Raw genomic sequence first — 21,501 nt, forward strand, 5'->3', positions numbered from 1 at the left:
CTCACAGAAGAGATGTTGCGAGTTTGTCTCTGATGTATCGTTATTTTCATGGAAAGTGTTCAACTGAGCTTCAATCTATGGTCCCCCCTCGCCAAACTTTCACAAGAAACACTCGTCTAGCTGTAAACACTATCAATAATTTCCCCCACTCTTTATCTGTGCCTAAACCTAAACGTAGATTCCATGAACAAAGCTTCTTTCTTAGAACTGCACGCCTGTGGAATTGTCTTCCGTTTTCCTGCTTTCCGGCTGATTACAATATGGTTGTGTTCAAGTCTAAAGTAAATAAGTTTTTGATGAGCCGTTCCATATAAGTTATTAAATTTACCAAATTTTCATTACTAATGATTACTATATTGACCAATTTCTACTGTACACTCTTTAACCCTTATCCTTGAGTGGCCTCTGGGCCTTGATAATGTGGTGACGCCTTTGTAAAAAAAAAAAAAAAAAAAAAAAAGAATTCTAAAGTTAAGCAAAGTTGAAACTGGTCAGTTCTAAGATTTCAGAATATCAGGTGCTGTATGTGCTTCCTTCTTATCTCGGCATTTTTGTCAGTCGTCCTGGATTTCGTTCGCCATTATATTCCAGCAGGATCGACGCAGGAGCTAAATAGTTAGAGATTGCAAAACACTTTTCTCACTATTACATGCGCAGTCACACTTAAATAATATCCATACTGTGTAAAAAAAGTAACTTCAGCGATATCATAATAACAGTATAAGTAGTACTAGAGAGGTTTCCGTTCCGTTTTGAGAGACTATGGATACTACCCTATAAGGCTGCCTGCGCAAGGAGTCTATTATGATGTAAGGGTTTCGTAATCATGGTTAGAACCGACATTACTTAAGTGAAATTACAAAGAGACTGAAAACAACGCCGAGATAAGCAGAGACCCTTAACTCATATTACACTGACAAGTTTCAACTTTCGGTAATCCAACGCGAACCTGTGTATATCAACGGCATTATACTGTAGAAGTAGTATTAACATTTACAATATCAACATTTTTATTATTTTTTCTTTTTGATATATTGCATCGAAAACAAAAAATAGACAGGGATTAATACTTTGTCCCGAAGCGTATCGGATAATGTTAAGTAAAAAATCAGTTAAAGGTTCGTTCCTCAAACCTCAGCACAATCGATATGAAGAATATAATTAAAAATCACTTAAGATATTCACTCGATCATGGCTGACGAAACGAAAAAAAAAAAACAATCCCGTAAGATTAAATAATGGGCTTTGTTTGACATTCCGTGTCGTTTTTCAAGTTCTCTATAAAGATTGCAAAGTTCGACAATTTTTTTTTTGTTTTATTACATTTTCCCCCCAAACAAGGCAAATTGCCACTTTGGTGTAGGGGGCTACTATCAGGGGCAACAACTACTGGGGTACTATGTAGGGATTTGGGCAGCAAGATATCGGTTCACGTTACACATGAACTTCTGCACGTCAGTACTGTTGGGGAAGCAGGGACCTGGAATGGAATTCCAGAGTCTAGCGGTTCTGGGGAAGAAACTATTGGAGTAAAAAGATCTCTACAGTGTGGGGGTGGGAGTTAGCAGCCTGTCGGGTTTGTCGAGGGTGCTCACGTCGTGGGGGCACAAGTGATTGCAGTTCGTCAGAAATGGTTGGTAATATGCTCGATAGTGAGATTAACATTCTGGGGAAATAAAGTAGTCCGAATAATCTGAATAATAGATTTGTTACTTCTATATTCAAACCTGGGTTGTAAAAGATTCTTCTGATTAAATCTGGTAGCAATTCTGCGAAATCTTATTTTTTAAACGTCTAAGTTACAAAAGGTAGTACAGAAGAAAATCGCCTGATCTTTTACAGCGTAGACTAGCAGGAACTCATTTATTCCTAGATTATAATTCCTCTTTATCTTTTTAAATTTTTTTACCTATAACGCTATTTATGGGCGTTCAATGCGAGTGAAGGCACCATGATATTGTTGTAAATGTTCTGTTTTCTTTTTTTTTTCTTTTTTAAACTTTATCAACTTAAACAAGAAATGTTGTCACTTGAATAGAAGGTGATACTATTAAGGATTTACAAAAATGTAGCGTATTAGAAAAAAAATTAAAGGTTTGAACATGATCCGTCTCTCGGCGATATCATACGTATCGTTATGTTTACACATATAGTGCACCCCATTTTCTTTTTCTAATACACTATGTCGCTATTTTTTAAACGTATCCTCTCCTATTTTATGTTAAACGTCTCGTCTCCCATTTCACTCGAATTTATTAATAAAAAAGGAAATCGCTCGATCCAGCTTAACTTTTTTAAAAATTTCATGAACACACAAACGGGTCTTCCTGTCATGATTGCAATATATATATATATATATATATATATATATATATATATATATATATATATATATATATATATATATATATATATACATATACATATATATATATATATATATATATATATATACATATATATATACATATATATATACATATATATATATACATATATATATACATATATATATATACATATATATACATATATATATATACATATATATATATATATATATATATATATATATTATCCTGTATGAAGGAAGTGAGGAAGCATGGCTGGGGAAATTTTTTTACCCGAATACAATGTTCAGCATGTTAAAAATATACCATTTGTTGTAAAAATCTAATGGATAAACATATGAAGAAGTTGTCGAGGATATTTTTACGGAAACATAAATCGTAAAATTTCCAACTCATTAATGAAACGGCTGTAATGGAAAAATCCAGGAAATAAACGAAGGTTATAAAAAAGAGAACGTGAGTCTTTGAATTTTCAACAAAATTTTGCACTATGTATATATATATATATATATATATATATATATATATATATATATATATACATATATATATATATTTATATATGTATATATATTTATATATATATATATTTATATATATATATTTATATATATATATATATATATATATATATACAGTGTATCATTAAAAGTGAGTACACTCCTCATATTTCTTTAAATATTTTGTTATATCTTTATATTATACAGGGTGGGCCAAAATAAGGATCCTATTTTTTTAAGTTATTCAAATTTAAAGATAGGACCCTTATTTTGGCCCACCCTGTACATTGCCGCAGTTAGAACCGGGTAACTTGTAGCATCAGCTCAATCTATTTCTTATTTACGTAAAGATCACCCCGGTCAAAAGTTTGCGTGAATGCTATTCATGCATGCACAAATGTTACTTCTGCTATTTCCGGCTTCAAATTGGATTGAGCATCATTTTCCCACTGGCACGCGATGTGAGCAAAAACGAAAGAACACCCGTTCGTAATTATCGTCAACTCCGGGATATAAAAAAAAAAAACGGAACGAGTTACTCTAGCCGGTGGTTAGCCATGATAGCTGAAGCACGCACTTGTTTTGAAAAGTTGCATTTGTAGGATGTGTTCAAAATTTCTATAAACAGCTTTGACCGTCTGTTGATCGATTGTTTTGTCACGCTAGAGATTGAATTATCGTTTTTATCGTTAAACGAATAAATCGAATGGGCGCATCCTATAAGAAATTCCCTTTATAAATCTTTAGGTTGAAATAGCATTTCGGTTGGTCCGTTATATTAAACGTGGCCGTTACGCTTGAACAAAGGAAAGAAAAAGATCCGGGTCGACATTTCTTTATTTTTTTAACAGAAGTTTTTATTTCCGTCTCGACGCAACTTACAACTCTTTCGCCAACGTTTAACTCGTGCGATGTTTACTTTTCTTCTTTCTCCAGCCGCATGTCGGCCACAGCCGACTTATTCTCTTTCTCGAATTTACACGTCCATATTCTTTGATGTCGACTTTCTTTCTTTTGATCATGTGGTGTATTTTCTCCTTTTTTCCTTTTCTTTCTTATGCACACTTCCTAATTTGCATATACGCGTTTTTCGACTACCGCTGCTACTAATCTTTTCGCAAGCCATCCCTCCATCGCTGCTGGTGATATTTTCCCACGTGCTCATATGCACCATGTTAAAATGTTTTCCTTTACCGTTGCGTGCATTAACTTTTATGCAACCATTTCATCGTTGAACACAGATTTCTGCTTGGCTATCGAAACAAAACTACTCAAACACCGTTGTCTATCTATATAAAGATTTCTTTTATAAGAAGGGGAAAGACAAAGGTAACACCGCACGCTTTGCTAAAGACATAGAGATAAATAGACGGCTACTAATTAAATATGTTATACTTAACTGCACTTCTCGATTGAGGGAAGTACCCCAGACAGATCGTTTTTTGTTGGAAATCGAAAATCTTGGACCGGAGATCCTATGGTTTTATTGACTTCCAAGGAGTTTTAAAAATACACCACATCAAATATATATGTAAGGTGTTTTATATTTCCCAGCATTCTAACGAATAATTTCCTATTATGAATAGATAGAGCGTACTGCTTAAAATAAAATTAATCTGGTTTCCCCTTAATCCTCGAATACATGCACTATATTGGGTGGATTAGAAGTGATTTTGAGGGAGCGTTTCTTGTTTATTTTTACGATTTTCTTTTGTATACAGTAAATAATAATCGACAAAAATAGAATAATAAACGGTGATGTAATAATAATTATATCTATTAAGGAAATAACAAAGAATGTGATGAGAGTAGTAGGGCTAAACATTAGAAGAGGGATCTCTTTGCGACATTCATTGTTGGAGTACGTATTTGTAAGAATCAGTCTATTAGGAACAAATGTAATAATTTATAAATGGCGCTTTAATGCACGCATAGTTTCGTGAAATACGCTTTAGGAAGTTATGTTGGCGTTTAGTTTAAATGATATGTATAGGAAGTATTAAGTTATTTTCCTTGAGTAATTGAAGTGATGCAGGAATATTCGAGTTTACTGTAGATATTGAATTGCTGTCCACGTCCGCAAGATGTGACACGAGGTCAGAAAGTGGATATGTCTCCCCAGCGATTTATCAAAAGAGCAATCTTTCCCAACAAAAGTTGCCAGGCACATCCACATCAGTATTACCCGGAAGGAGCGCCTCAGGCAACAAGCGAAATATACGCTCCACCCAAAAGCTGGGTGGCAAAGCCCTGGGACGTGTTCCTCCCAGGTAGTACAAAGGCGGCGTACATAAATCCTACAGGTGTGGGGCTAGTTCCTGGCCCCGCACCTGTCCGACTGATTGTTAAAAACGATCAGGGGGGCATAAATTAGAGCTCAGACGAGCGCTTGCCATGAAAATAACGATAAAGCAGAGACAGGCTCGCAACGTCTATTCTGTGTGATATAGGTTGCTAGGAAGAGAAAAGGACACCCCTCACTAGGCTACGAAGTCTATATTGAACTCTGTCAAGCAGAATAAGCTTCTTCTAGCAGCTACTTTCCAGACTTCGCAACAGTACCCCATCTTTGGACGTACTTGGTTCTTATACAGGTAGTGAATTTCATCAGCAGTGAGATATCTTGAGAGATAGAATGATTTCATCATATTTTCAGCAGCCTTGGCAACGGATTTGATGTATGTGTTGAATTTCAGGTAAGGAGTAAATGTGAGACCTAGAAGCTTGTCAAAACATGGAGCGTCCCCAAGACGAGAGCCAGACGTTGGTCAGAGCGTTGATGATGTAAAGATAGAAGCTTTCCCATCAAAAGTTGCCTGAGGATCCACATCAGAATTATCCGCTAGGGGCACCTAAGAAAACAAGCGAAAATACGTCCCATCCAAAAGTAGGATGGCAAAATCCGGGGAAATGGATCTCCTAGGTAATTCCCAGGCGACGTACCTCAGTCTGGCAGACTGATTGTCAAGAACAGATTCTTGATTGGTATTTTCTACAGTCTCCACGCAACCGAAGCAGCAAAAAAACTCATCCTCATACTTAAAAATGAGTTTACTGTATATAATAGATAAATAACAAAATGCACATATATAGGACAAGAGAATGCCCCTACAACTCTTTGTTCGGCTTTATCCAATTGTTGTAATTTTATATATGAATGCTTTTAGCTAATGCTTGAAAGCCAGTTTCATTATACCGTCGCCGTTTATTATATGAATCGGCTGTGGTATAATGCAATACTTGTATGCGCATGAAGACAAAAAACATAATAACAAAATATAGGTCCTTAAAAATCGATCATTTCCTACTCGTTTTCAACATGACGTTATAAGTGTTTCTTTCTGTGGCGTCCATTTTTTTTCTCTATTTTTCTTATTACATTTCGAATATCGCACCACTTTGTATTTGTGTCGCTCCAATTCGTAAAGTGTTCTGAAAGCCTGGGAAATATAGCTTAGACACCTGCAATTCGCGGGTCTGTTCAGGATGAGTACATTCAGATTGACAGGCCTTTAGGGCTAGTCAAGCATAAAATCTATTTCATATCGCTTAAGGTTGAAAGATAACGCAAAATGCGAGGTTCGTCTAAGCACTCCAACCAATTTATATCACGCACATTCTCGTGGAAGATAGAAAAGAGGATCGATAGAAGTTAATTAGAATCGGCAATGACGAGTTCGAATCTCATTAAATCTTTTTTTAAATCTTATTTTAAAGAGTCCTCAATTTATCAAGGCTAAAATTCACTCAATATAAGAATGCAATAAGATGGGATTATTGCCAGCTGAAAGTTGAATAATATAATAAGAGGATTAAAAATGATATTGATTCCTGACATAGGACAAAAAGGAGAATGTATCAACCACATTTAAAATCAATGTCCACAAGTCTTAACAGAGCTGAGTGAAGATAAGTAAATGTAGTCTTATTTTACAAAGAGTCACCACTTATCAAAGCCCGGGGGACACTCGAGGATAAGCGTTAGTGCGTGTATGGTAATCGATTGGAAAATTTCGTAGCAATTGTTAGTAGTTAAAACTTGGTAAATTGTATTGCTTGATAGGATTGCTCATCAAGAACTTGTTCAATTTGGACTTGAAATCGACCATATTGTAGCCAGTTGGAAAGCAGGAAAATGGAACAGAGTTCCACAGCACAGAAGTTATAAGAAAGAAGCTTTTTTCATGGAATCTACGTTTACGTACAGTTAAAAGAGTGTTGAAAAATATTGATAGTGGTTTAATCTAGCCGAGTGTTTGTCGTGGAAGTCAGGCCAGGAAGGGCCATAAATTAGAGCTCATACGAGAGCTTGCCATGAAAATAACGATAAAGCAGAGACAGGCTCGCAATGTATCTTCTGTGTAGAATAGGTTGCAGAGAAGAGAAAAAGGTATTCCTCACTATGCTACGAAGTCTATTTTTAACTCTGTCAAGGCAGGATAAGCTGCTTCTAGCAGCTCCTTTTCAGATTTGGCAACAGTACCCCATCCTTGAACGTACTTAGCTCTTATACAGGTAGAGAATTTCATCAGCTGTTAAATATCTACTGGAACGGTAGAATGATCCCACCATATTTCCAGCAGCTTTGGCAACGGATTTGGTGTACGTGTTACATTTCAGATAAGGAGTAAACATCAGACCTAAAAGCTTGTCAAAACATGAAGCGTCACCAAGACGAGAGCCATCCATTTCTATTGATGCCAGACGTGGATCAGAGCGTTGATGATGTAAATATAGAAGCTTGGCTTGAGGTGCATTAAAATTAATCAGCAACCTCTTTCACCATTGTACCACGTGATCAAAATCAGAGTAGATGGAACCAGAGAGAACTTTGAAGTGTTGCCATAGATTGTAGTGCCATCAGCATAAATTTCTACGAATGATCTTAGGGTGTGATTGCCAGATGATTAGTGTAGATTAGACCCCTTCGGGATTCCAGCATTAATGTTATAAGCTTCTACTTTCTGCCACTCAATCACTACTCTTATAAATATATCAGAGAGAAATGATTTATTAGTTAAAAATACATTTCCAGCTATAACGTGACTGGAGATTTCGTGGATAAGACCTTTATGCCATACCTTATCCAAGGCCTTTGATATGTCAAGAGCAATTGCTCTAGAAACGAAAGCATTCGTCGAGAGATTCGTTAATCCTATGAGATATAACTGATAGCACATCTGCTGTAGATCTAGCAGAATGGAAGCCATATTGCATGTCATTGAGGAGGTTATTTTTGCTGATGGGGTCCACTACTTCTCCATTTATATATAGATTCCTGCAACTTATTCATGGCGCATAGGAGAATGATTGATCTGTATTAAGAAGGAGGTAGCCGATCACCTGAATTTTTAAATGCAGGACATACTTATGAGATTTTCCAGGGCGTTGAAAGTAATTCTCCTTAAGACAACGCTTAAACACTTTTGTAAGTATGGGAGCTACGAGCGGCGTGCAATAAGTAATGCCCCTGACCTACTTCCAGTTGTCTGATCTAGTGAACTTTTTCATGTGCAATGATTTATATCTCTACAGATTATGTGGCAAATGACAGCTCTGAACTAATTGTGGTTACTGTTTTACAGGTGTTTGAACTGAGTCAGGTGGGAAATGTAGCCTGTTGAATGTCGAGCAGTGATCCGGTTTTTGTATTTGAAAGGACGCACACCATAGGAGACTTTTGATGAAATGAAAAACTTATGGTGATAGTGTCCCATCATATGACCTTGTAAAACGCTGTCATCGTGAATTCAAATATGGCCGGAAGTCTGTGGAAACATCACCCAGATCTGGTCGCCCCCCTTCTGCCATTCATGAGGCATCCGTCCGTCAAGTTGACGCTGACATTTTGGAAGATCGGTGCATTACTATTCGCCAAACAGCCCACGATGTCAAGATTAGTACAGGGTCTGTGGAAACTATCATTCATGACCATTTGCATATGCATAAGGTGTCTGCCAGATAGATTCCCAGGTTGCTCACACCATTTCAAAGTTTTGAGTGAAGAGTTAGACGTTGTCCAATGCTGACGGGATTACCTCAGGCTCATTGGTGATTGTTGGGATAGAGCACACCCTTTTATTCAGGATCCTGTTTGCTATTTGCCAAAATTGGTAGAAATTAACTCGCTGTTCAGCTACTTTGGATTTGACGGACTGAGCATACAACACTTTCGCCTTATTTATTACTCTTTTACCATGGTTGCTCGCAGTCCTGTAGGCGGCTTTACTCTCAGTACTTTTACTATTACGTTGGAAGCAATGGAAATAGTGATTTCTCTACGCAATGGAAGGAGCACATTCTGGAGAAAACCACGGCTCGCTGTTGGGGTTTTGCTGAAATGTTCCGAGCGGTATGAAGCGGTCTATACATACAATTAACCATTCCGTCAGGTCCGACACTTTGGACACGTTCTTTTTAAACAAGGAACGCACAGGTAGATTTGATATAAATTCACGAAAGCTACCCCAGATTGTTGTACGATGGAGAGGTATGTCGGAGGGCTTATTACATGCTGTTTTCATCTTAACTGAGACAACCGAGTGGTCAAAAGATCCCACTGGGGACAGAAAGGAAGATAAACATAGCTCAGGGTAAGTTGTACGAAAAAGGTCTAGGAGACTTGCATACTGACTATCAGTGTCGGACAAACGGGTGGTCCGTGAACAATCTGAATTAGGTTATAAGTAGGGCTATGACAACGGCATGTTATTTTCCTTTTGACTCTCAGGTATATATATATATATCACTGGATATATTATATGTTTTGATGTAGAGTGATATTTTTATCGGTTAATTAATTGTGTCGAACTGTGTCAGATATATACTCGAGAGTAAAAACAATCAAAAGAATATGCTGTTGTCCTTGCTCTAGTTTTAAGCAATTGAGAAATCGTTACAGAATCTCCCTTCATCATCTGTCTTGTTTGAGTAGGCTAACCATTCAACATTGTGAACATTGAAGTCTCCACATACGTGAATGTTAGCCGAAGGCTGACCAGGCAAGACATTGTCAATTTCCCAAATATACTCTTAAACACTGCTGTTATGTGGGTTATAGAGGGCAAATATAAATGCAGTGTTGTGAACAAGTGCAATCCAAAAACACATATAGGAAAATTTAAGGTCTTTTCTGGGAGTGTCCCTACCACATGGAATGCTATCTTTAATGTAGGCACATATTCTACGCTCATGACGATCTTGGGGTTCAAATTTTGATGTTAAATTAAAATATCGTTCAATTACGAACTCATCTAGGGAAGTAGTCGGTCCAATGTAAATATCGCTTAGGAAGTATAGATCTCCTGGGATTGGATTTCAACCTCTGGAATATTTGAACGTAGACCCCTGATGTTACGACCTGAAAAAAAAAACTTGGAGCCTTGGAAGATCTCTATTATTTCAATAATCGTAAGAGTAACCATGTGTATGCAGAAGTATTTTTCCAAAGTTTTGTGGTAAATGTACCTGGTGAACCAAGTGCAAGACAGAAAAGTACGCTGAAAAGTTCTGTTAAAATATTTAAGAAAATATCTTCGCTGGTATCTTTGAAATAGCAAGTGAATATTTGGCATCCAATAGAATATCTCAATCTCAGATAAACAAAAACATATTTTTTTTAAGTATTAAAATTGCAAATGGCAAGTATTTGTTGACATTGTATTTAAAATTATTATGCTGTGATATCTATAAAAGTAGCCCCGCACTATTGTTGCATGCTCATGAATTTCTTTCGAAGAAACTCTGTTAATGATAATTCTTCCTGACGTTGTACCTATTATAATAAAAGACGATTTATTGATACAATTGCCACACCAGGATACCCCAGATGTGTAAGTATTGTAATAATTTAAACGGTCTGGCCTGGGTCCTCGGCGTTGCCCAGATGTTTGGAGGTGTGTGTTGAGAATAAAAAGAAAAATAGAGGTAGTAGGAAGGCAGGCTCGAACGCGAAGGAGAAAAAGAACGTGTTAAAAAAACGTGACGTCTTTCTCATTATGTCCATCGCCAAACCGAAAGTGGCGTTGGTTAAAATTAGGGCTGGTCAATCCAAAATAGGCGATGACTTTCGAAATATCGACAAAAAAGCGACCCCGTCTTGTAGAAAAGTTCCCAGTTGAGGGTGAAGGTTTTTGGTCAATTGTTCGATATCTGCTGTCCGAAGAGTCGAGCTCCAAAACGCTACCGTCTTGTGAAAATCCGTCGCCTTTGTCGAAAGATTTAGACATACATACATACATGCATACACAGATACATACATACATACATACATTTAAACAGACATGTGCAATTTATAATGTATGAACGAGAAAATTCTCCCACAAACGTTAATTGTATAGCAACCTGCGTACAATTTATCGTATACAATAAGTCATTTAATATAGTTATTTTTGTCAGTAGAAAATGATCTAGAATCACTATAACGAGGATCGTCTCAAAAGTTAAGCCTCCTATCTTACAACTATAAAAGCTGAAAAACTATGAAGACAGCAGTAGTCCCATTAAAACAAACGACCTTTTGAGCCACATAATATATTTTTTCTAAATAGTCACCACTATGCTCAATTATCTTTTGCCAGAAATTCATTGATGTACCTCTGCTTCCGACGCGTGTCTGTAACAGGGCTTCCGTCTCACACGATCAATGTCTGCAAAAGAGAAATGAAGCTCACGTTATGATTTTAATTTTATCCTTACGCAGCTTTTGTCCTTGATACGTTGTGACATTTGAAGAGTTTCTTGAAGATACAGTTTCAATTTTCCAACAAATCTGAAAAAAAAGCTTTAGCTGAAATAATGAGTTTTACATCAATAAGTTTTTCATATGATTCCAGGTGATCCTGTCCGTATTATTCTTCACCATATTCATTATTTTCATGGTGAGAATTCGTCACATGTAAGCGTTATTACCATTGACTCCCCGTCCGAACCAATATGGCTGACATGTGCCACATTTAATTCGTCATTAGTGACGCCTACTCGCGCACAAGAAATGTTCAATATATCATTAAGAAAAAAAAATGGCTTATAGCGCTTGGTAGAAAATAAAAAGAGAATGCCGATACGACAAAGCACATCTTATCATTAATTTGATCCGTTCAAGCACACTAAAAGCCCAAGTCCTTGATAGTAATTCAGTCGTCTATTTCACGCCAACTGAAAGGCTGGTACCACGCGATTGCCCATCTAGCAAAGAGTACGTATATAACAATCTCACTTAGATCTATTACTTGTTTGGTTCCGAACAATACACACTCACGCGCGCGCACACACATGTGCACACACTAATATATATATATATATATATATATATATATATATATATATATATATATATATATATATACAGTAGAACCCCGGAATACGGTGACCCTAGGATACGGTTTTTTCATGTTACGATGTGGAATAGGATGTTTATCAGGCCTTTGGTTACGCATTAGAGTGTTATTTATAATGTTATTTGATTATATGTGTATTAATGTGTATTATATACTGTACCGTATTTTGTGATTAATTTTTAATGCCGAGGTCCCGGGTTTCTACTGTATATATATATATATATATATATATATATATATATATATATATATATATATATATATATATATATATATATAAAAATATATATATGTATATATATATGTATATATATATATATATATAAAGAGAGAGAGAGAAACGAGAGAGAGAAAAGAGATAGAGAGTGAGAGAGAATAATATATATATTTTTTATAAATATCAAGCTCCTTTAAGAATACTTAAGGATGGTCACTGCCTGCGAATTATAATTAAAGTAGTCAAGTATAGATAATGCAATCTTCACGACTTCTGTTCGTTCGAACACTCTAGATTGTCTAATGTATTTGCATTTAATAATTCTTAATCCATTCATTTTCGTAGCAATTGTTTGCTGGCCTCGAGATAAAGGCTAAGCAAATGAAGCAAAAGTTAGCTTCGTAGCTCTGTTCGAATTTCATGACAGGCAGGAATTATCATCTCCGACACTGATGATGGCGTAAGCATGAACACTAGTGTCTGTAAGTATAAAGAATAATTATTCTTTTATTATAATTATATATATATATATGTGTGTGCATACATACATATATATATATACATGTATATGCATATATAAACATATATGTACATAAATATACATATATATACACATACACATATATATGCATATATATACGTATATATATATACACCCACATATATATATATATATATATATATATATATATATATATATATATATATACGAGCAGACAATTAATAAAACATGTTTATAAAACACTTTGAAAAGAGTTAAAAACATATTTAATCTGAAAAAGAAACACTAGATAAGTGGATAGTCCTTAATCCGCGGAGTTTCGAAGAAATACTTTCCTTCTCATCAGAGAGTAGGAAGTAGCAAAATGCGGGATCGGATTTGCATGCAAAAGTATTTGATGAAACAACAAGTAAGACAAAGATCTTACTTGATAACAAAAAAAGTGAAGCAGAGGGAATATGGTGAAGAAAAAGGTGATTGCACATGAATGGATAGTCTGGTGGAAGATAGATAATCTAGTGGCTAGAGACTATATATATATATATATATATATAATTTAATTTATCATTCTGACGATTCCTCTTAGAGGGTCAGACGATAAGGCCTTAAGGAAATTTTAACAATTCCACCTGCCCGTTTTTTTTCTTTGATCTTTTTGATTTAAATTAAATTATGTTTCCTCTGAAATTTCTCCTTCCATTTTGCTGTACCAAGAATTTACTTATATATATATATATATATATATATATATATATATATATATATGTATATATATATGTATATATATATATGTATATATATATACGTATATATATGTATATATATATACATATATATATATATACATATATACATATATATATATATATATATATATATATGCCTAAATTACACTAAATGCGTTAAAGAAGTTACTAAAGCACTAGAAGGTTTTATTATGTCTATGGTAAAGAAATATAAATTAGCACAGTCTACGTTTGATGCATGGAAAAATAGTATAATTGAATGCGTAAATAAAAAGGTTAAACATATAAAACAATTTAAACGCCCTAGAAAAACCAATCCTCTTTTAAAAAATTCAGAAATACGGGAGGAACTTAAAATACTTCAAGAAAAGTTCGTAATAGTTCCGATTGATAAAGCGGCAAACAATATAGCCTTTATATGTAAAAAATATTATATACAACGGTTATTGATAGAAGTAGGACTTATAGGAAACGATTCGGATACTTATAAAGTAAGTAATAGTAATTTAGATAGTATTATTTTGAATAATAGTATTATTAATGAAAAAGTAGGATTAAAGTTAGAAGATAAACACAAAAATCTTCCATGTATGTATTGGATACCTAAAATGCATAAAAATCCAGTTGGGGCTAGATTTATTGTAGGTTCAAAGACGTGCATCACTAAACCTCTAAGTAAAGCTATATCTAAAATATTTAAATTAATTATAAATCAAATAAATAATTTTCACCTGAAAAGTAAATTCTATAGTAATATAAATCTATTTTGGGTAGTAAATAATTCCAAACCAGTGAAAGAAAAATTAGATAAAATAAATTCCAGAATAAAAGCAAAATCTATAGCTACTTATGATTTTAGTACGCTATATACTAAAATTCCGCACGAAAAACTTATAAAAGAATTAAATGATACTGTAGATTTGGCTTTTCAAGGTGGAAAAGGTAAATATATAGACTTTTCAAACTCTAATGCTTTCTGGTGTAAAAATAAAAATAGCAAAACTAGTATTTCTAAAGGTATTTTAAAAATGCTTGTAAGCCATCTTATTAAAGAATGCTATTTTCAAATAGGAAATAAAATATTACTCCAAACGATAGGTATCCCAATGGGATTGGATCCGGCACCATTTTGGGCAAATTTGTATTTACATAGACTCGAGTATATATATATGTCATCATTATTAAAAACAGATATATCTAAAACATATAACTTTCATGGGTGTAGGAGATTTATAGATGACCTTATATGCATAAACGATAATGATGAATTCGAAAAAAATAAACATCTTATATATCCAAACGAACTAAAATTAAATTGTGAACATAGAGGACAACAGGCTACATTTCTGGATTTAGATATAAAAATTGAGGATGGAATTTTTCTTTATAAAATATTTGATAAAAGAAACGCTTTCCCCTTTAAAATAGTACGTATGCCCCATAAGGATAGCACCTGCCCCGTTTTTGTGTTTTATGGAACCATTATGTCAGAGTTTTTGAGAATAGCTCGCGTTACTCTAAAATTAACAGATTTTATACCACCAGTTTCTAGCTTAGTAATAAGGATGATAAAACAAGGTGGAGATAAAAATAAAATATTTAAACAGTTAAACAAAGCATTTGTTCGTTATCCTGATGCTTTTGAATCGTTTAAGATAAACCAGATTATATTGATAAAGGAAATCCAAAACTATATTAGCAATGTATAAATGTATTTATAATTACATATAATAAATTTATATAGTTAATAAAAAAAAAAAAAAAAAAAAAATGTATATATGTAAAAATAAAATATTTTTAACCTTTATATATCTAATTTTAAATAAATAAGAATGTAAATATACAAACTACTAACTATAGTGGGGGTGATAAGTAGTTAAATGGATTAATCCAAATCTTATAAATACAAGAATGATAAATTAAAAAATTAAAAAATGTATCCATTTTAAATGTGGAAATTGATGAATCGCACAGGTAAGAAATTCATTTTTATACTATGAAAAAGTTAGTAATTACAATTAAGAATAGGAAATTGGGGAAAAAAAATTTTTGTAACTTGTCTTCTTCCTAAGATTAAGGGTGGTGGTGTTTGATCAACACTACTGGGGAGCCATGATGTAATACACTGTTTTGTTTTTAAATCCCCGAAACAGTGTTTCATGGTAAACAACTGATGATCCCTTAAAAATATAAAAATTGGTATTATAGTAAATTTGAGAGTTGATGCAGTGATTGCAGGTGATTAAATGACTTACTGACTAGATGTTTTTTTTTGATGAATGATAAAAAATAATTTTTTGTGTGGTTTCAAATGTTAAAAACTTCAAAGACTATATATATATATATATATATATATATATATATATATATATAAGTGAATTTGTTTATCTGTTTACGTGCAGATCCGTCACTACATATGTACCTTTTCAATTTTTGGTCTACGGACATGCAAATTTATATATGCAGGATTTTATTTCTTTTAGCCGGGTGAAACAGTTGCTAAGAGGTTAGTATTTAAAAAAATAAATGAAAATTTACGTGTTTTTTTTAAGATTTATATTCTTATGGATCTAGTCCAGATGCTTAAGAATAAGAAAGTTTTGGTTTTGATTCTTGCTGATGGCCCTTAAGTCATACATTTAATTTCTTTTACTTCTAAAATCACCATTGTTTATTAGGTACAGTATAATAATCAATAAGTAATTGGCTCTAAATGATAAACCGGTATGAATTAAAATATATTTTACCTTATAGTCAAGAAGTTAAAATATTAAAATAGATAACTAAATTATAGATAGAATCATTGAAATCAGGAAGGCTGAACATGTTAAAATATAGATCTAAAAACGTTAAAAGAAAACTATAAAAACAAAGAAAGGTAGAGATAGAACGCGAAGATAAATTTAAGATAATTTGAAATAAAAGAAGTTAAAGTATTTTAGAATGCATATTCTCAAATGGATATGGATTTATTAGCGTAAGTTATTTACCTATAAGAGTAGTGATTTAGTATAATACATTCTAAGAATTGGCATCATATATGTTTTTAAAATAAAGATGTATACTAATACATTAGTAGTGATGCATGCAATTATAAGATATATTAACAACAACAATAGTTAAATATTAAGGAAAACCTTTGAATGCGGAAACTAAAACACGCGAGCTGTATGAGCGGGCCAGACAAACTTCTACGAAGACAAGACACAAAGAAGAGTTACATGGAACCAAGAAAATTAAAGCTGCATATCTCAAGGTACACTACCCCCTCTCCTATCCCTTCCTATTCCCCTATTACACCTCCCCAAAAAAGGAATACCAAATAGCCGAGAAGGGTCACGGAGGATGGAAAGACCGAGGAGAGAGCACTGACCAGAACTCCGCTGGACAAGCACGAAGAAAACGGGGATCTTGGGGAGGCGTTATGCCACCCAAATTCCAGTGGAGACCAATAGCCGCTGACAGCTAGAAATCAATGGTAAGCAGCTGTTGCGATAACGCAAAGTCATTAAAACGCAAATTTTATAGAAAGAGGTGGAGAGAACTGGAAACTTGGGGAAGCTTGTTGACACTCAGTTCCAGGGAATATCACAAGTTATTATCAAGGAGAGATCTCTGATGATCTGTGTGAAAGCTCGTTGTGAATCGGTAATAATAATAATAATAATAATAATAATAATAATAATTCAGAAATTAACATACAAAGAGGCATCTTTCAAGGAGACTCACTATCGCCACTACTGTTCATCATAGCCATGATGCCCTTGAACAGTATTCTGAGAAAATGCCAAGCCGAATACAAGTTCTCCAATACAGAGGAAAAAATGAACCACCTGATGTATATAGACGATCTGAAACCTTTTGCAAGGACCGAAAAGGAGCTGGAGACACTAATCAACAAAACCAGAATCTTCAGCCAAGATATCCAAATGGAATTTGGAATCGAAAAGTGCGCACAACTAGTTATGAGAAAGGGAAAACTAGAAACGACAGAACTCCCCAACCAAACAGAAATGAGGGCACTAGGGGAACAAGACGACTATAAATACTTGGGAATTCTGGAAGCGGACACCACCTGAGCAATAGAAATGAAAGAGAAAATTGGAAAGGAATACCTCAGGAGAACAAGAAAACTCCTGGAAATGAAATTATATAGCAGAAACCTAATAAAATTATAAATACATGGGCATAAGTATAAGATAATCTGGACCGTGTATAGGGTGGACAAAAGGAGAACTGAGACAACTCGACCAAAAAAACAAGAAACTCATGACCATGCATAATGCACTACACCCAAAGGACGATACTGACCGACTGTACGTGAAAAGGAAAGAGGGCAAGAGAGGACTGATCTGTATAGAAGACTGTGTGAAGGATACGAAAAAAGAATTAGAAAAATACATAATGCAAAACACTGAAAGGATAATTATGGCAGCGAGAGACACGAAAAAAAACCCAACAAAACAGAAAACAGAGAGACAAACGACAAAACGAGAAAAGAGAAATGGGAAGAGAAAAAACTCCACGGAAGATTCGTAAGAATGACAAAAGATGAGAATAACGAAAACACCTGGACATGGATGCGAAAAGGAGATATAAACCGAGAAACTGAATCTGTAATAACTGCAGCACAAGATAACTTCATAAGGGCCAACCATATCCAAGCAAGGATCGATAAAACACAAAAAACAGCAAATGCAGACTATGTGGATAGAGAGACGAAACGATAAACCATATAGTAAGTGGATGCAGCAAACTGGCCCAAAAGGAATACAAAAACAGGCATGGCTAAGTGGGGAGGGCGATGCACTGGGAATTATGCAAACGACTGCATTTTTAGCGTACAGAAAAATGGTACAAGCATAAACCCGCAATAGCACTCGAAAACGAGAACCACAAAATCCTATGGGACATGGAAATACAGACGGACAAACCCATCCAAGCAAGAAGACCAGATGTCGTAATAATTAACAAGAAAGAAAAATCCTGTCAAATCGTAGATTTGCTGTCCCAGCTGACCACAGGGTGAGTATGAAAGAAAAGGAGAAACAAAGCAAATACACAGAGATAGACAGAGAGTTAAAAGGGATTTGGATGATGAAGAAAATCCAAATAGTACTGATAATAGTAGGAGCACTAAGAACAATTCCGAAAAACTTTGAAAAAAGAATGTCAGAAATTGGAATCAGAGGAATAGCTGCAAAAATACAACGCTTAACGATAAAGAAAACGGCTGAAATATTAGAATGTGGAGAATAACACAAGACAATATAACAAAGAAGCGTTACGGGAATTAAGAACGCTGCACCTACATATCAACAAGTTCTACACCACCATCATGCATCCCCCATTGTCTCATCACCGTGCTCCCCCAATAGAAAAGTGATACCAAAAGCGGAGAAGGGTCAAGGAGGATGGAAAGACCGAGGAGAGAACGCTGGCCAGACCTCTGCTGGACAAGCGCGAAGAGAACCTGGGATCGTGGGGAAGCTTAGTGCCAGTCAAAGTCCAATATAAACCAATGGCCACTACCAGCGAGAAATCAATGTTATGAGGCTGTTACGATGACGCAGCTTTATTTGCAAATGCTATAGAAGGAGGTGGAAAGAGCTGGACGTCTGGGGAGACTTGTTGTCACTCAGCTTCCAGAGAACACCACAGGTCTCCAAACCGATCGTTTGTTGACTTGTGTGAAAGCTCCATGTGGGTCAATAATAATAATAATAATAAGAAGAAGAAGAAGAAGAAGAAGAAGAAGACGAAGAAGAAAGTATGTCAGTCACTTTAAGTTTAAATACATACCACAATGTTGGGGTTAAAGAGATCAAGAACAGGAAGGGAAATAATAGCTCAATGATAACCAAACTATAAAGATATAACAAAGTAATAATTACTAAAGGCTAAATAATAAAAAATAATAGATAAAATAAAGAAATAAGAAAGGTTTTCTCAGACGAGCAATAAGGAAACATATATTCGTAAGAATATAAAAAAAGCATATAATAAATATCACATAATACATGAATCTTGTAATTAAATTAATAATAAACAAATACGCAATTAACGATATTTCAAAAATATCCATCTTAATTCTTATCGCACTATCACGTGAGCAGCGTGCTTGCACTTGAAGACATTTAAACTACCACAAACAAGAAGTATACTTTACTGACGCCTTAAAATATTATTTATGTATCTTTCTATTTGGGTACTTTGATTTACCTGTCGACTCGCATAAGACTTGGGTGGATGCCCATTTCTCTCCGGATTATCATTTTAAGGATTTTAGTGTAGAACTCTAAGTATAAAGTTTGGATTTTTCTATTGTTCATTTTCTTTTCATAGTTTTCCTTTACTTTTTATCGTACGTATATTTCCGTATTTCTTATCTGTAATTTCCTTTATCCGCATTCTTAGTTCTTTTACCCGTCTTTATCTCTTTTATGTGCTTTCCTATTTTATTTTATTACCTATTTAATGACCCTTAATATTTTTTAATGATCCTTAATATTTTTTAATGACCCTTAATATTTCTTAATGATCCTCTTATATTTTTAATGACCCTTGATTTTTTTATGACTCTTAATATTTTTTAATGATCCTCTTATATTTTTCTTACTATTATTTACCCATATACTCCTTTTTCACTGTTTTATTTACCTTCCTATTTACGTATGATATGAGAGACATTTATAACAAGAGAGAAAGAGAGAGAGAGAGAGTTCATTATTGAATGAATGTGTATTACTGTTCTTTTACATAGAGGGGAGAATCAGTACTTATGATGGAGGGACACATTACTTAAGATGGGGTTATAAAAAATTCATATGAAGATGATTAACCCATTACCTTCAATTGCTGAATCGACACGAAGACAACAGTTACAAAGATCGATTTGACCGGTCGCAATGATGATGACGCCAGGAATTCAAATTCGTTACTATATGGTTAAATGTTCTCTTCTCGCTTCTAAAGGGACCCTCCTCTGACCATGTTAGCTCTTTCCGACTGACTTTGCTGGCTGCTCGAACCTGATTGCCCGACTGTCGACTCTCCGACTAATTTGCTAATCCTCTCCTATTATTGAGAATTCCCCTTTTGCTATGACGTCAGAGGTGTGGTTCTAAATGTGACCACTCACATGGCTCAGCACACGTTCTCCAAACACACTTCTGGAAACAAAGGATTCTCACTAACCTATTTTGCAACCTAGCCTATTTTTTCAATATATTTTTAATTTGTATTGTTCATTCTTTTTTAGCTGACATTTTTAATTCAGTTTTCACAAAAGAATGAACTAATAAATTCTTTTTTACGATACAAACAATATCTAACTATTTCCAAAACAATAGCTAAATTCTAACATTCCACTTTCTGAATCTATTCTGACCCTTGCTTACAAGGTTCGAGTCTCGATTTATCCTAATCTCATTTTCCACTTATCTAATGTTTTTCTTATTTACAGGGAAAGGGGACAGCCTTTTCTTGTAACAGTATTTGATCTCCGTTTCTAGTCCTCGACGATTTTTCCTTGCCATTGGACTGAAGCAGTGCTTATTCAGCAGACTAATGATTAGAGATTGCCTAAGTATGACACAGGGAACTGCTATTACAGAGGACGCCCCTTATCTTACAGCACTGAACTTGAAGATGATGTACGTATGCCCTTTCCTTTTTTATCGATATTTTTATTTTTATTATTGTACATTTATATTCTTCAATACTTATTATTATATAGAATCTTTATTTCTATTTTTAATGTTCATAAGCCAGTTTTATTGGAATTTTGTAGTTTGTATAGTGTTGCTTTTCCCCCTGCCGGTTAGCAACATCTACCTACGGAATAT

The sequence above is a fragment of the Euprymna scolopes genome, chromosome 13, assembly GCF_053919585.1.
Source record: "Euprymna scolopes isolate OS-2025 chromosome 13, ASM5391958v1, whole genome shotgun sequence".
In the NCBI taxonomy this organism is placed as follows: Eukaryota; Metazoa; Mollusca; class Cephalopoda; order Sepiida; family Sepiolidae; genus Euprymna; species Euprymna scolopes.